Source organism: Rhododendron vialii, chromosome 2a, assembly GCF_030253575.1.
Source record: "Rhododendron vialii isolate Sample 1 chromosome 2a, ASM3025357v1".
NCBI lineage: Eukaryota > Viridiplantae > Streptophyta > Magnoliopsida > Ericales > Ericaceae > Rhododendron > Rhododendron vialii.
The window spans coordinates 19,622,927-19,639,803 of record NC_080558.1 but is presented as its reverse complement, the minus strand read 5'-3'; the positions used below and the strand labels follow the sequence as shown (position 1 = coordinate 19,639,803).

The window sequence follows — 16,877 nt, the reverse complement described above, 5'->3', positions numbered from 1 at the left end:
GAATAGAATCAAAGAGAGAACACAAGACACAAGATATTATTATGAAACACTGACTTGATTACTTGCTTGGTTTTTACAATGGGGAGAGCCCTTCTTTTATAGGCGTAAAAAGAGATAGCTTGCGTCATCACTTACATCACTGAACAATATTATACATAATTGCCTCGTACTGTTACTACATAGACTTTTACTACTATACCAATTATATGATACAATAACAACACCAACAACAGCAGTACTACTTCTGTCATATTTACTACTACGTACAACTATAATTGGTTAGTACCATTACTAGTCAATCCTACTTTCACCACCTCCCAAGAAAGAACTGATACATCAGTATACCCCAATTATTTCACCTTCTTCCGAAAAAGGCAGCTGTCATGAGCACGTGGTTATTACTCTGAATCATCTGTGCCACCTTCTCCAGAATAGTCTTCAGTTCTGTAAGTCAAATAATACTGTTCCAAAAGATAGCGGATATTTTGGCGCCATTCTTTTGGATAAGTATCATTGAATTTACAATTTTCAGATTCATAATGGAGGAGAGATGAGGAAACTTCTGCAGGTGTCAATCCATTGAGTAAACACAGTGTTTGAGTCATGACAAGATAATTTCCACTGTCGTTCTAGATGCTCTAAGACTCTAGATATCCAGAGAGGAATATGGTGTGACTCCTTTCTCCATGTAATAGAACCATCTGGATTGGGATGACTCCTGTTGTTGCGACTTGTCCAAAAAGCAAATTGGAGATCTCCGCTACACTGTTGGGGATTTGTCTAATCTTCTGTTGCCAGAAAGATATGCTTCCGAAGAGCAAGAGAAATTTCAAAAAGAAATCTTCTGGAGGATGGATCTGATTGAATGCCGCATAAGCCAGATACACCAATACTTCTGATTTATTAGAACAGACACTTATAGTATACACATCGACTAAATACCATAAGAGGAGATAGACTTCTTTTTTGAAATAAAAGACATTGTGGTAAGACACTTCAAACTGGGTTAGGAAGGGATAGACAAGATGGAAAGGTAAACCTTTTATGAGACTTTCATCAAGATCATACTTGAAAATACAGAGATGTTGAAGGTTTAGATACATTTGGACACACCTGGAAAGAAGGGTTAACTCCAAATTTGACACTGAAGGTGGACAGAAAGATTAACTGGGTGGAAATAGGAAATCATTGAGAAACAACCAGGAACAAAGGAATATGGTTTTGTTTTTAAAAATTGGTTGATTTCTTTTTTGAGCCTTGACAGAAAATCAAGGAGGACATTTGTTTTTCCTTTTACGTGAATAACATCAAAACTCCAATATAAAAACCAATTTGCCCATCTGAGTAACTGTGCCTTTGGAAGGTGCCTCTGTTTGAACTTGAGCATGCTGGAAAAACTCATCATATTAGTCTCAATTAGAAAATGATGACCAATTAGATGAAATTCAAACTTCTCAATGCTCCTTTTAATTGCCAAAATTTCTTTGTAAGTAGAGTGGTAATGAAGTTCTGCTAGATAGAAAGCACTACTCTTGTATCCACAAATTCTGCGTTTTTGTTCAGAATTTTCTTCCAATAGAACTGCTTCCCAATATAGATCAGAGGCATCTGTCTGAAGGACTCTCTTTCCATCTGAAGGTATGGTTAATGCAGGAAGAGTTTTGGCTATGGCTTTGAGGTCATTTACAGCTTTGGTACAATGAACTGACCAAGGAGGAGGAGTTTTCTTTAGTAGAGCTGAGAGAGGAGTTCGGTATTGGGTAAGGTTGGGAATGAAATCAGCCATATAGTTAACAATTTCAAGAAACTGTTGATCTTGTTTGACTGTGAAATTTTTATTTGAAAAATGGTCAAGCTGAGAGGCTATATGAGGCTGGAGGGCATATTGACGTTTAGAGATATGCATCCCTAAAAAATCAATTTCTGGTTGAGCAAGAAATATTTTTTTCTCTGAGAGCATGGTACCATGGGTTTGGACCAGGGAATGAAAAATTTGTAGTAGAACAACATGAGACTCAATATCTGGGGAAAAGAGTAGGATGTCATCAATGTAGACGAGGGCTGAGGATAGAATGTGAGCAAATACTCGAATCATGGCCTTTTGAAATAAATATGGAGCTGTTTTCAACCCAAAAGGCATGACTGACCACTGAAAAATGGTGATCTGGAATGCAAAAATCAGTTTTGGGGCGATCATCTGGATGGATGCCCAGCTGCCAGAAACCTGCTTTCAAGTCAAATTTTGAGAAAATTTGAGCTTTAGGCAAGCTTGCGAAACAAACACTTCTCCGAGGAAGAGGAAATTTGTTATCCTGCAAAAAATGATTAAGAGGCTGGTAGTTGATAACCAGACGAAGCTTTCCTCTTATCTGCTCGATCCTTTTGTTCACATAAAATGCTTCACGTGCCCACTGAGAGGTTATGGGCTCAATCAAACCTTCTGATTGGAGTTGCTAGAGCTCTTGAAGAGCAAGCTGGTAATGTTCTGGTTTCATTCCATGATGAGTGACTTTGGTGGGATTGATGTCTTCATTTTTCTTAAAGAGAAGATAAATGAAGAAATTTAGGTTTTTCTAGAGTGGATTGGAGTATTTGGTGAGGAACTGAGAATGAGATTCAGCATAAGAAGTTTGGATTATGACTTTTTTGATGGAGGAGAAATTTTCGATAGAAAAGAGATTTGGTTGGGAGTCCAGGGTAACAGGTAGTTTTTGTACTTCAAACCTTTTTTGAGTCAGGATACTTTGCTGAGATTTTGGAGGATATTAAAGCCTAACAATAAATCTTTTCATGGGAGATCAAAGCCATAAACTTGGTATTTTATGGTGTATCCTGAAAAAAGTTGGATGGTAATAGGCTTACTGATCAGAATGATGACAAAAGTTTCTCCATTGGCTGCTGTAAAATGTTTAAAACATGATTGCCAATAGGACCTGAGGAGGATTGCTAGGTTGAGAATGGTGGTTGCTGCACCAATATCAAAGAAAGCGATGATTGGTATGGGCTTATCATATTTTTCCAGCAAGATTTTGACATTGGCTAAGGGTTGAGCCTATTTAACACAACAATAACTGCCGGGTTTTTTTTTTGGGACTGCATGCATGTGTTTGTTTTTTTTATCGGCAAAGGTCCGTATTGTTAGAATAGTTAAATTACGGGGCGGTTCCATGGACAACTATTTACACACCTTAAAAAACACGTCATAATTTTTGATCAAATTTTAATGATCCAAGCCGCTCAATGTGATCAGAATGTGGTTTTAAGGATATTCGCGAAAAATCAGCAAAAAAAAGACCTGGAATGGCTTGATCTGAACAGTTTTTAACTTAGATTTAATGAACGGTTTAATTAAAAACTGCTCAAAACAAGCACTTCCTTGTCATTTTTTTTTTTGCTAATTTCTTGTAGCCACTCTTAAAATCACATTCTGCACACATTGAACGGTTCGGATTATAAAAATTTGATCGGAAATTATGAGATTGAGATTTGGGGTGTTGTTTTAGGTGTCTAAATAGTTGTCCACGGAACCGTCCCGGTTAAATTAATATCTTTGAGGAGGACTTGATCTCCTAAACTCTTTTCTCCTAACACCAAGTGCAACACTAATACCGTTTGGTCAAAGACGTTTTTTTTTTTTTTCTTTTAAGGTCTGTTGGTCTTCTGTGTTATTCTTTTAATGACCAAAAGAAATGTAACATAGAATTGATGTCCATTCTTGTCCCACAAATATGGGAGGGACTAGGAATTGATGTTGGAAAGGTTTTTTCTCTTCTTCTTTTTTTTTTTTTTTTTCGGATGAGTAAGAACATCAATAAATAAATAGTAGTTTAAAGGAAATTAATAAAGACAACACAACAAAAGGCTACATAAAGATACCACAATCAGAACGTACTATGTGGTCTACTCAAAAGGTGAGGCCCGCTTGTAATTGGAAACTGCATAAAAGATGTCAATGCTATCTTAGCTAAGCAGTTGAGTTGAAGGATATTCTTGCGCTGCGCCTCAGAGATCCTACAAAAAGTGAGCTTCATGATCTCCTCACCAATGAAGCACAAAAAAAAAAAAAAAAACCATCAGTGAATTGACCCTTAGTCTGACCTTCTATAGCTGCGTTACAACATTTAAACAATCAGTCCAAATATATGTAACGTCGAGATTATTATGCAATGACCATTTAACAGTAAGTTGGATTGCCAGGATATCTGTTTGTAAGGGGCAAGAGCTATGGCATGATGTTGAAACACATTGGATGATCCGTCCAATTTGGGAGGCTAGCCATGAAACCAAGACCAGTACTACTCCAAGCATGACCCTCTTCCAAGCACCATCCACATGAAGGATAATCAAATCTCTTATGGCTAGACGGGGAACACGGGAATGGCTTGAAATAATGGAGGGAAATTTAGCTTCGGATCTCAGCCAGGGTTGGCCCCGGAGTAAGCCTCTAGATTTGGGCAACTCCCACCTTGGGCCAACCAAAATTTTTTTTTGGACGAGGTGTAAAATAGCTCAAAACTTTGTAAATCTCCTTTGTACCCATGGTTCCACAATTGCTGTTGAGTTCTAGTCTTGGTTGCTAAAAGAAAACTCATTCATGAGTTTTACCCCTATTGAGATTTGAACCCCACATACATAAGTTTAAAGATACAATATGCCCCATGGATAAAAATAAAAAAATAGTACTACTAATACTTTCAACCTTTAAGAGCATGTACATCTGAATCGGGAAAATGGGCATTTTAGCAATTTTACCTAACCAAAACCAAAAACGGGAGGTGCAGCAGATTCGGTAAATGCACAGCAAAAATAGCTCAGCTCTCAAACTTCGGTATTAATACCGAGGTACTGTTCACTCGGAAAACTATTAAAATGATTATTTAATTCTCTCTCTCTAACAAATCAGCCCCCATCTCCAATTGTTTCAGCCCCATCTCAAACCAATCACTTCTCAAAACGAAGAGGAAGACCATAACATTTCTGGTGAATTTTCATCGTCCTCACTACAGATCCCAAACCTCGTGGGGCGAAGACAACTCCAGCTTCGTCGTCTGGTGTCCCCCTGAGTTCACCTGTGATCTCCTCCCCAACTGCTTCAAGCACAACAACTTCTCTAGTTTCTAAGTAAGAGAGAGAGAGAGAGAGAGAGAGAGAGAGAGAGAGACGGGATGGATCTGAATGGGGTTGGGAAGACATAGAGAAGGCCCGAAAGAAAGAGGCCCATCGAATTGGGTGAAAAAGAAGCCCTCCGAAAATATAATTTTATAAAAATTAAGAGGATTAGTGTGGGGTTGAGAGAGATTTGAGTAGGTAAAATAAAAAAAGTAGACTGATGGGTAGGTAAAATGCCTTTTCCTTGGTGTACATGCTCTTAAGATACAGAAATACTCGTTACTGTTTTTTTAATATATTACACCCTTTCATTTAAGTTTTTGTAGATTATCAAGTTAGCTAAAACTAATAAGAAAATATATGTTTTATGTAACCTTGAATTTATTTTCTATTTTTTTGGTTTTTGACTTGTATTTCTTTATTTTTTATGACTAATAGAAAGTGGGTAGCCAAACTTGGAGTCAGGCTAGGACAACTCAAACGTCGAGGCTGACACTGATCTCAACTTGTGATTTACCTAACTAGAACCAGAAAATTAGGTGGAAGCCTTTTTGAACCGCGAGTAACTCATTCACGGTGGAGCTGTGAAGAATAAGCTGTTCACGGTTCCGCTTAATCTATTACTTTTGATAGATTATTTTTTAATCCAGATTGTCCAAAACACTTTTGAACGGCCTTGATTGAGTGTTGTAAACCTTATTCACGGCTCGTCCATGAATAAGATTCTCTCTTTTGAACCAAGCAAAAATAGTGCTTGGCATGCAGTTGGCACAAATTGGTTGGAAAAGACTTTCTGATTTAAACTAAGCTAAATGCTTTCCTGATTTTTTAAAATTTTATTTGATTCGCATCAATAGTATATAATTAATCATTGATCACTTGACGGGAAGAATCTAAAACTAAATAATTATTATCAAAAGAAAAAGGAGACAAAAATTCCCCCTTTTTTTTTTTTGGCTCGTCTGGCTAATACGATTTTTAATCAATTTCAGACAATAATTTTATACTTTTTCAATTCATTTTGTCGGTACAAATAGTTAACCTAAAATGTTATGAAAATATTTAAAAATATTTCTCAAAACATAAATAAAACCAAGTTTCAGTCGGATGCATAATTTTAATTAGTCTTAAATGGCGAGGGACATCTGGACGCCAAAACAAGGAAAGGAGTGAGGGAGGAATGAGCTTGGATGACATGCCACCCAAGTTTCAAATTTTCTAGTGTTCACATGCCATAATTAATGCTCCTGGTTGAGATTGCGCCTGCATTCAAATTCAGATCTGTACCTTTAGGTTAATTGAGTTGTGATTTGTAATATATATATTTTTGGTTGGACGATCACTTGTGTCAACAAGGCCTGCTTATGCTCATCTCAACTATTTCCTCCGGTAAAAAACGGGTCATTCACGCCGGAACTTATAAGAGATTCACAAGAGATCGATTTCTTTCTTATGGCCTGAGCCCCAAGAGTTTCCAAGTTATGGTTTATAGTATAAGTATCCGGCGGTAGGATAAACAAAGCTTTGGCATAGGCCATTAAGAATTTATTATAGGTAATTCAGAGATAAATAACTTTTGGACCCCGTTCCACTAAATTTTTTCAAAAAATAAGTATTTATTTGAAAATTTCAAATTTAAAAATAATGTATTGACAAAATTTTTTTTTTTTTTTTGCATCATTGAAATCTATCAAACAAAATCAATATTGGACAAAAAGTTGATACTTATTTTTGAAGAAGGCTCAGTGAAACACTCCAATGATACCCTCATAATTCTTGTATTCTTTGTGAGAATATTCGACATGCTGGAAAAGTTTATCACAGCTAGCTGGTATTCCTTTCGACTAAGCATATATTATGTCTGTCTGGCCTTTGTGTTTGATTTCCTTATGAAAATTATTAATTAGTAGTATTAGAATCAAGCGGTTACCATCTTACCAAAACCCGCAATTAGTGGTAAAGGCGTAACTCTATTTCTTTGTATTAAAATATAACAAGCCCCAAGTACTACGGTTCGATCCGCTTGAGCAAGATGCTGGCCCGCAACCAACAAGTAATACTGGCTTTGGTGGGTATGAGGTTTTTCTAATTATGATTCGAAGGAGACTTACACTCCAGAAACCTAATCCAAAAAGCTAGCTTGACTAGAACTAGTATCTTAACTGGAAGCACCACGCTCACCACATTCCTTCATTTTCCCATACGAGTAGGATATATATTGTGCCGATTTGACTGTAGAAATTCCCTTGCTAGATCCTTTGGAGATTAATGCATCATTAACACTGGATTTGGCAAATCCTGCGGCATGAGGCCGGGATTTAGCTAGCATATTATCTCAGCGTCAAGAGGATATATGAACAAATCTCGAATAATAATGTCGATAATATTGGAGACAACAGAATCATAACATAGACGATCCTTGAGGAGGGGATCCAATAATGCATGTGTCTTCCATATCCCTAATCTCGTTCAATATGCTTTCCTTTAGTTTATTGACTAAACTTTTGAAGTAGGTAATTGAAAGGAGAGGAATTCACGGCTTCGCGCAGTCGCAGTCATTTCTCTCGGCAATCAATGGTTGTGATACAGTTTTAAACTATTACCGATAATAAATATCTTTTACCTGATACCCAAAGGAAAACGTTAGCAAGAAACCAACAAAGAAAATGAAATTCCTCAGACACAACCACACCAAAGAAAAAACAACAGCCACCACATGGACAAGACTAGAAAAGAAAAAAAACACACAACTACAAGCTGACAACAGCCACTCAGCGCCTACAGCAAAAATAGGAGACGAAGTACCGGAAAACCAGCAACAAACAATCATAGCAACAACAACTACCTTTGACCAACACCAAGCAAAAACCCAGCAACCGCAGCCAAAGAAACAAATTAAACAAAAGCAAAACCCTAGAGACCACAGCAAAACATACACAATAAGCTAACAGCATAAAAAGCAGCAAAAACAGGCAAATTAGGAATACCCAAAAAGAACAGAAGAACATAATCAAAACACCACTGAAATGGAGGCACCTTCCTCCAAATCAGAAGATTGAGATTCCTTTCCACTTTCTCTCTTTAATTCGTTTAATTTAAAAAACAGCCATAATATGTGTCTTTGTCAAAAGATTTATAGTTGAGATTAAGATTGAGATTCCTTTTCACTTTCTATCTCTCTAATTCGTTTTTTTTTTTTTTAAAGTATGTGTTATTTACCCAAAAAAACAAAAAAAAAGTATACGTCTTTGTGGAAAAGAGATCAATCGAAATGCAAAATTTAAAATTTATTTGGCCACCTCATATCCTGGCTCTGTTCTATTATATGTTGTAAAAGTTTTGGAAAAAACTAGGAACACATCAATGTTTCACACCCCAACTACACCTCTCTCACATGCATGTATGGAAATTCCTTAATAAATACTAAGGATCCACATGTATGTGAGAGGGATGTGATTGAGATGTGGCAAATTGATGTATCCCACCTTATTATTGGAAGATGCTACAATACAAACCCTTATTATTTACGGTTGGATGCTTGACACACCCTTATTATTAGTTACGACTAACCAGTGGATTACTGATTACCTGAGCATAGGTAACCCAAGGGGGAAAAAAAAACCCCCAAAACTAAGGTATACTTCTACGTTCTTTCCCCTTTCGAGCAAACTCTAGACCAATTCAAGATTGATTCTAGAGCAAGACTCAAGAGGTCGCTGCCTAGAGCCTTCAAACTTTAGGCCCAAAATAGAGAGCCCTTTACAAGTATATATACTATTTGTTTACAAATAAACAAAACGTCTTTGTTTGGTTCGATGGTAAGTTGTTTCCCGCCAACACATGGTGGCAAAGTCCAAATGCATTGGCACCTCTTTCTTTTAGTGTTTACTCTCTTTGTTCCATATTGAAGTACCATTTTCACTTTTTTTTCTGTTATTTTTATTTTGTTTATATCTTTTAATTTATAATAATTTTTTATGATTTTAAAATTTTTGTATAATAAAATTAATTGAGATCTATCAAGTAAGATTTATATTAGATATTTTTAGCATTATAAATTGAAAGATATAAAAATTTCCTAAAATATTCGGACTAGTAACATGGACACTCAATATGGAACAGATGGAGTATTTGTTAAAAAATAAATTTATTCTAGACATTTGGAGCTATAATGTGCTGAACCTAAGTCAAAGAGGATTTTAAGGCAGCAACACAAGCCACTAGAACCAAACCTACTATTATGCACATTGTGGACTGAAATGATTATAATAGAAACAAATTCCGTTATTTTTGTTTAATTATTAAAATATAGAGGGCCCCGTTTTACAATTTTTTTCAGGGCCCCAAAATACCTTGGGCCAGCTCTAGACCAATAGGTCTATCAATTGCCGTCCCTCTTCTCCACTTGTCGGTCGACGCCTCTCTTACATGCATCATCTCTGTCCCTCATGTCTCTCCTCCTATCATCCTATGGTTGCCGCGTCTCTCTGTGGCATCATCTCCATTGACGGTCCAATTGGATGAAGGATTTGTTTTAGATGGATATAAAATGAGGGTGAATTTGTAATGAGGTGTGATATGTTAAGAAGGGAGGTCCCAATTCTTAAGAAGGGTAGATTTGTACTGAGGTGTTTGGATGATTTTTTGAAAATGAGGATATGAAAGGTGGATATGATGGAATAAGTTATCAAAAGACTTAATTACCCCCATACTTTAATTGCCCCCAGTTTGATAATGTTTTTTTTTATTTTTTATTCTGAGTTTGAGAAGTCGTGTATTGAACATGTGTCACACCATATAATTTTCTCTCATCTCTTGTAAACAACGACCATCGGTTCATCTTCCCCTCTCTCCCATCTCAGCTCCAGCCCTCTCTCTCTCTCTCAAAACTGATCATTCCGGCTAGAACGCATCTCACAGCGTTCAGCCGTTTTGGGCTACAACGCATCTTCTCCAGCCAGCGTACAGCTTCTATCCCATCTCAGCGCGTGTCCACCCGTTTCTTTATATCGGGAAAAAAGGAAAAATTATGTTGATATAGACGCTGAAAGGGGCAATTAATAAAGGAAAAAGGAACAAATAAATGAAACAAGCATCTAATCGTTGTTACCTCCATCCACCTGTCAATAATTTAGGCCCCATTTCCGATAACAGGAAACACTAAAAACTTAACGCATTTTACCATTTTGTTTCCACTAACAAAAAAGTCTTTACCAACTCAACAATTTTTTCACTCACATGCCCAGCAAAAACTTATTTATTACGGTTGGAAACAACTTGACATTTCTCAATGACTTATTCACTACCGAAAACACCTAATAACTTTTCAATCACAAATAAAAATCTACAAATTTTTCACTACTGGAAACACCCCTTAGTCTTAGTCTAAGGTAAGTGATGGTTTCCTATATTCCGATTCTAGGAATCTTATGTTGTCCCCACCTTTACGTGATGGTTTCCTAGAAGAGAGAAATAACTTATTCAGGGCTCTACACAATCTTGGCCATCCATTTTGGTTAAGATCTGTTTTTCAATTTTGACTGGTAACAATTAATTGCGCATCTGGACGGCTAGAATTAATTGCACAATCGACACAACAGTGGTGCGTGTAGCATTTTTGTTTTTTCTATGACTGGATGTTCGGATCTACTTGAGCACACCTCGACTAATTTCGAGATCTTGAAGATAACAACCGGACAAACCATCCAGTAACTTCAGACTTCAAGGGACTATAGCAGCTTTAGTAACAAGTAAATAAACCATCCAGTAACACCGCCCAAGAATTTCATATACTAGATCGATGAGTGGATTACTGTTTCAGTTAACGGGAGAAACCATAGAATCAAAGTTTGGAAGGAGGATTGCGAAGAACCTTTTTCTTCGATTCTTTTGCCTAAGAATGAAGGATCTCGAACAGGTGAATTGGAGGTGTCTCTCTCTACGCATTCTAGTGGGAAGGATGGTGATGAGGTCAAAGAAAGCACAAAGGTCTGTGATTCCTTGGGAGAGGATAATCAATCAATTGTCAATCTGGATATGTACGGGGAAAGAAAAGAACTTGATGGTAGAAGGGGAGTTGGAGGTTCACTCTCAAGCTATGCTGGCCAATGGGGATCCTGTGAATTTAGGGGATATAATCAGTCCGTGAATTTAGGGAATATAATCAGTCTGTTAATTAATGATTATCATAAGGACAACAAAGTGACTTCTTTGGGAATTGTTGAGGATAGCTCCCAATCTTTCATCATTGGGACTGGTGGTAGTTCTTTTGGGGAAAGATCAACTTTTAAGGCTATTAATAAGATGGAAGGGAGGGAGGTTGAGAAGATCAAAGAAGAAAATTAAGAAGAAGAAACTTCTTGCTGAGCTTGAGGTCAAGGCCGGCGAAGTAAGTCGTAGAAAAAAGATGATCCCTTCTTCCTCTTTTATCTTTTGGTGATATCAAGAACTGAAACTCCTTTCTTTTCAAGGATGCTCGAGAGATATTGGATCTTAGTGGCAGATTGGGCATTCAATATAGAGGGGGGAGGAACTTTATGCTTAAAACTATTGTGGAAGTACAGGAGGCCAAATTAGCAGAAAGAATTAACGCTCTTGATGATTTGGAGAATGGGTTTGGATGATGCCGACTTCAAGGAAGATGTCTCCCTTTCATTGGAATTTTGAACCGTCATCTGATATGTTAAATAAATCTTGTCATACTTCATACTTGAATTTTTTTCTTGACAGCTGAATGTGGTATTCGGTCCGGAAAGTTTAAAAGACGTACACAGCGATTCATACCTTACAATCACGTATGGCTGCATCTATTTTCTCGAATAACTTGTCCCCCGGCTTCATGGACTTGTTGTCCAAGACTGGTCTCCAATTTAGCCTAGAAAAGTGATCATATAAAAGCCCTGCAATGTTTTTATTCGTATTGATTCGCCTATGACTGATAAACACATGGCATTTGGAATGGGTGATTTTCCCGCGCTGGAAAATCTGTCCCCGCAAACTCATGGCTGTTGATGAACGTTGCATGCCTTTTCTCCCTCTTCTAATTTCCTTCTTTAGAACGATTTTTATTGTACTTTGGGAATATTAGTGCACGGGGCTATTTATAATTAAGTTGACGTCGACTTTCAAGGAAATGAATTCTTCATTTCAAGTGGTAGAAAGTGAAAAATGAAAAATGAATTCTTCTTTTTGGCTTTTCTTGTAGAAAGTGAAAAATGAAAAGCACATTTTGCTAGAATGGATTTTCAACTTTGCATCCAAACAGGCAGAACACCTAAATGAGAATGTGAAAAGTAGAAAAGTGGGCGCGCAGACACTCTCTAAGAATGTTTGACCCAATTGACCAAAACAAAACAAAAAAAAATTAATGTTTGGCCAGAAGAAGATACTTTGGTACTTTTTTTTTTTTTTTGACGGAAAAGGCCAGAAGAGCAAAAAAGTTTTGACTTTGTGGACTATCTGGGCGTTCAATCCTTCAAAGTCAATCACAATGCGATTGATCTCTTTTGACAAATACCAGCAGTAAATTTTAAAGAAAAAAATAAGTTATTCACGGTTTCGCTCAATTTTAGTTGTTCATTTTGGCAATCAATGGTCCGAATTTTAGAAAACTATTCTACCGAATAATTTTTTTAAAATCTTGACTTTACTTTTGAACATGCTCGATTGAACGCCGTAAACTTTATTTACTGATTGCTCCGCAAAGAAGTTTTTGTCAATTTTAAATATTGCTCTCTTCTGACAAAGACGCATATTATAGCTTTTGTTCAACAGAAAGTCTAGGAACCCCAAAAGCAAAACCCAAGACTTATCCCGAAAGAATAAAGACAAACAAAAACATATAATCAGGCGAGGTTGATACACCACTAATACAACTCTACACTACAAGAAATTACATCATTACCGACTAACAGTTTAGTCGGCAAAAAGTAGGAATTTAGTCGGCAATAGTAATTCCTGACTAAAAACTTTGGTCGGGGATTTAGTCGGAGAATTGCGGTCGGGAAAGGTAATTACCGACTAAATCATATTTATTCGGAATATGTTATTTTTCCAGACTAATTATTTAGTAGGCTAATTAGTATTATTATCGACAAAGTATTTAGTCTGTAAATGTTAAATAAAATTACCGGATTTATTAAATATTTACCGACTAATTATTTAGTTGGTAAATATTTAATCAATTACCGACTAAATAATTAGTCGGTAAATGTTAAATAAATTACCGAATTGATTAAATATTTACCGACTAATTGTTTAGTTGGTAAATATTCAATCAATTACCGACTAAATAATTAGTCGGCAAATTTAACATTTATTGTTCACATATTACAACTTTTACCAACTAAGTATTTAGCCGGGAAATATAATATTACATATTTTAATACTAATTCTAAAATCAGCTTAGATTTTTTATTTTTTTTGATGATTCACAATAAATTAAATTAAGCAACATCTATTCTCCAATCTACTATAATCAAGTGTTGTAATTCAAGAACAATTCATTCATAACTTCCATAAATAAAAGGTGTTCGCCAAATACTTAATAAACAGTATCCAAATTCGCGGAGTACAAAATAACAAAAAATCGTACCATGAAAAGTGTACATAGCATCAAACATATCATATCCAAGCCCTAGAGCGCAAAATAATAGGAAAGTTCAACAGCGAGAAAACTAGATTATGGTAGAATCCACAGCAAAAATTCAACTTCTTTATATATAGTCCTTAACGAGATGCCAGATACTCCAATATCTGTGGAAAGAACAAAACACAATAATAAGACCCATGATATTGGTAATAAATGACAAGGGTACATCAAGGGAAGAAAAGAAACCTAACATCATGATATTGATACATGCACATAAAACAACATTTCTCGAGTATGGATATACACTACAAGAAAAATTACATTGGGTGACGAATGAATATCGTCACAAATTGCTTGTTTTTCGTCACAAATAATATAGGTGACGAAAAAAAATTTGTCGACTAAAAGTTGTCGAGGAATCCTACCTGGTGACGAAATCTATTTTTCGTCACCTATAGTGTCTTTTGATGACGAAATAGTGAATAATTGGTGACGAAATTTTTTTCCTCACTTATTGTGCTTTTTGACGACGAAATTTTTTGTCATAAATTATTCCTTTTGGCAACGAAAAAATTCGTCACTGATGAGTCTCATCGGTGACGAAAATTTTCGTTGCAAAAGACATTTTCATATGGAAAAAAAATCCTTCTTTCTTACTCTTGCTGGGTTTCGAACCCGAGTCTCTTGAGTTTTTCGCGCAAGCTCTAACCAACTGCACTACACACACTTTTCAGTAAATATTGAAATATCTAATATATAACATATATGTTTAACATAAAATATATATTTCAAATGTAATTTTGAACCTTTAAACATTAAAATTAGTAATTTTGATAAACATGAAAGTTGTAGGCAATTGAGTTATTGTTCAAACCCAATTTGAATTATTTTAATCGGAGTTTTTAGTAAAGAGTTATGTTCGAAATACATTTAGTGACAAAGCGCAATTCATAAATTTCGTCAGGAAAGGTACCCATTTGATGACGAAATATTTTTTTCGTCGCTGAAAGCGTTAAAATGGTGACGAAATTATTTTTCATCACCAAAGTTAAGCATTTGGTGACAAAAAAAATATTTCGTTACTAAATTGGTCTCATTTAGCGACGAAATATTTTTGTCACCAAATGATTATTTTTGGAGACAAAAAATAATTTTGTCACCTTTTTTTAAGCTTTTAATGACGAAAAATGTATTTCGTCTCCAAATGGGTACTTTTGGTGACGAAAATATTTTTTTCGTCGCTAAACAGGTATAATTGGTGACAAAATTATTTCGTCACCGAAGTTGTCAAAACGGTGATATTTTTTCGTCGCCAAATATACTCATTTAGTGACAAAATTAAATTTCGTCACTACTTTTTCGTCACCAATTTTCATTTTTCTTGTAGTGATAAGAATGAAGAGAGCCATCTAATTTGTAAGTTCAACAACTATATACGTTAATCTTGCTATTTTATTCTTCCACCAGAAGTAACCAAATGTTTGTTTTATTATATCAAAATATTGTCATGCTCATCTATACTACTTCCTCCGTCCCTTTTTTTGTGTCTAGTATTCCATTTTGGGCTGTCCCTTAATAAGTGTCTATTTTGTAAAGTTAGGGGGTAAAAGTTGGTGTATTGTCTATTTTGTCCTTAAAAGTAGATTTTATTTTAAAAAGTTAGTGAGTAAAAGTGTAATGATGATGGGTAAGTAGGGAAAGTGGAGGAAAAAGTTGATGTGAAAGGTGTAATGATGATGTCTTTTTAATAAATTGGAGTTACGAAGCAGGACACTTAAAAAGGGACGAAGGGAGTACTTTTTTTAAATGTACAAATATATTTTCTACTCTTATGTTCCCAAAAAAAAACCCTTGCACTTGCACACCCCATGACCCTTCCCAAACGACACAAAGTAACACTCCCAAAATTAACGATACAAACCCCATGCCCATTCCCAACCGACACAATGCAATACTCCAACGTAAACAATAGAAAACAACAATGTCTCCCCTGGCATTCGAAAAAAGCATTACAGCCTCCCTCCGTTAGCCCATTCTCCTCAACCGCCTAACTCCGCCAGCCGACAACCAAGGCTCCAACTACAAAAACATAATGGACACAACTCAAGTGCATTCCAACAGAGGCCAAGACAGGTAAGGCATGCATTCAACTTTCCTACTTCCTTTGATTGCAAACACTTACCCCCTTCCACCTTCCAAAGACACCAACTACCGATTTCAACAACTCTGTAGACCATAATTTCACACACAAACTGTTTGACAAAATGAGCCTTCGAGTTCTTCGGGCTTATAGATGGTTTGGTGACAACCAGTTGAAGATGTCGAGCATGACAGGAGCAATTTAACAATAACAGGGAAAGTTGGGATGCTATAATAAAAGTAAGGTGAATTTTGACCTACCTTCGGTTGGTATTAAGAAAAGTAAGGTGAATTTTTATATATATATAACGTGTCCCCCAATGTGTCGTGTCCCCCATTTTTTTAAAATTTGCATGTCGGGGTGTCGGTGTCGTGTCGTGTCCATGTCCCATGTCTGCGTCCGTGAAACATAGGTTCTCTTTATTGAAAGAAATGAAGAATACTATGGTACTGGTGGGCTTGCGAAGACAATTACCCCTACATTTTCAGGTTCATATGAGCCAAGTTGAAGACTCTTTTGCAAGATCCTCTTACATCCCAAGGCGTGAGAACACCTTGTTACTTGTTAGCAAGAATAAACAGTAGGTACTAAAAGAGAGCGCTACACGACCATTGGGCCAAATCCCAAGGTCAATTCAAAGGAGTAAATAACATTAGCTTTCAATTTTAATAGAGTAAATAAACATCTAGTTTCAATTCCAGCAGGATAAATATCTAATCTAATCTAACATAATTGCACCTAATTGTCAACCTTGACTCTTCTCTTGTTACAGACTTTTCACCACATTATGGTCTAAAAAAGAGAGCAGCTCTCCGTTCTCCTGGCAAGAGCTACTAAAAACACCAGGGTATCCATCATGTTCATACACTAAGCCACAAAAACACTAGGTATCCATCATGTTCATACACAAGTTCACAACATCGATTACTACTTTTTCAGAGCTAATAGATAATAATGCAAGGAGTCGTATCAAAATACACTGCAGTTAAACTAAACAATTACGGACATTATAGCAACCACAAAAAACAGTATTCAACT

The 16,877-nt window shown here is 36.1% G+C and overlaps 1 protein-coding gene across 3 annotated transcripts in view; it reads left to right on the top strand.

Moving 5' to 3' along the window:
* Positions 1-16,877, top strand: part of LOC131309619 (uncharacterized) — a 92,769-nt gene that overhangs the window by 15,463 nt on the left and 60,429 nt on the right. The window lies entirely within an intron of this gene.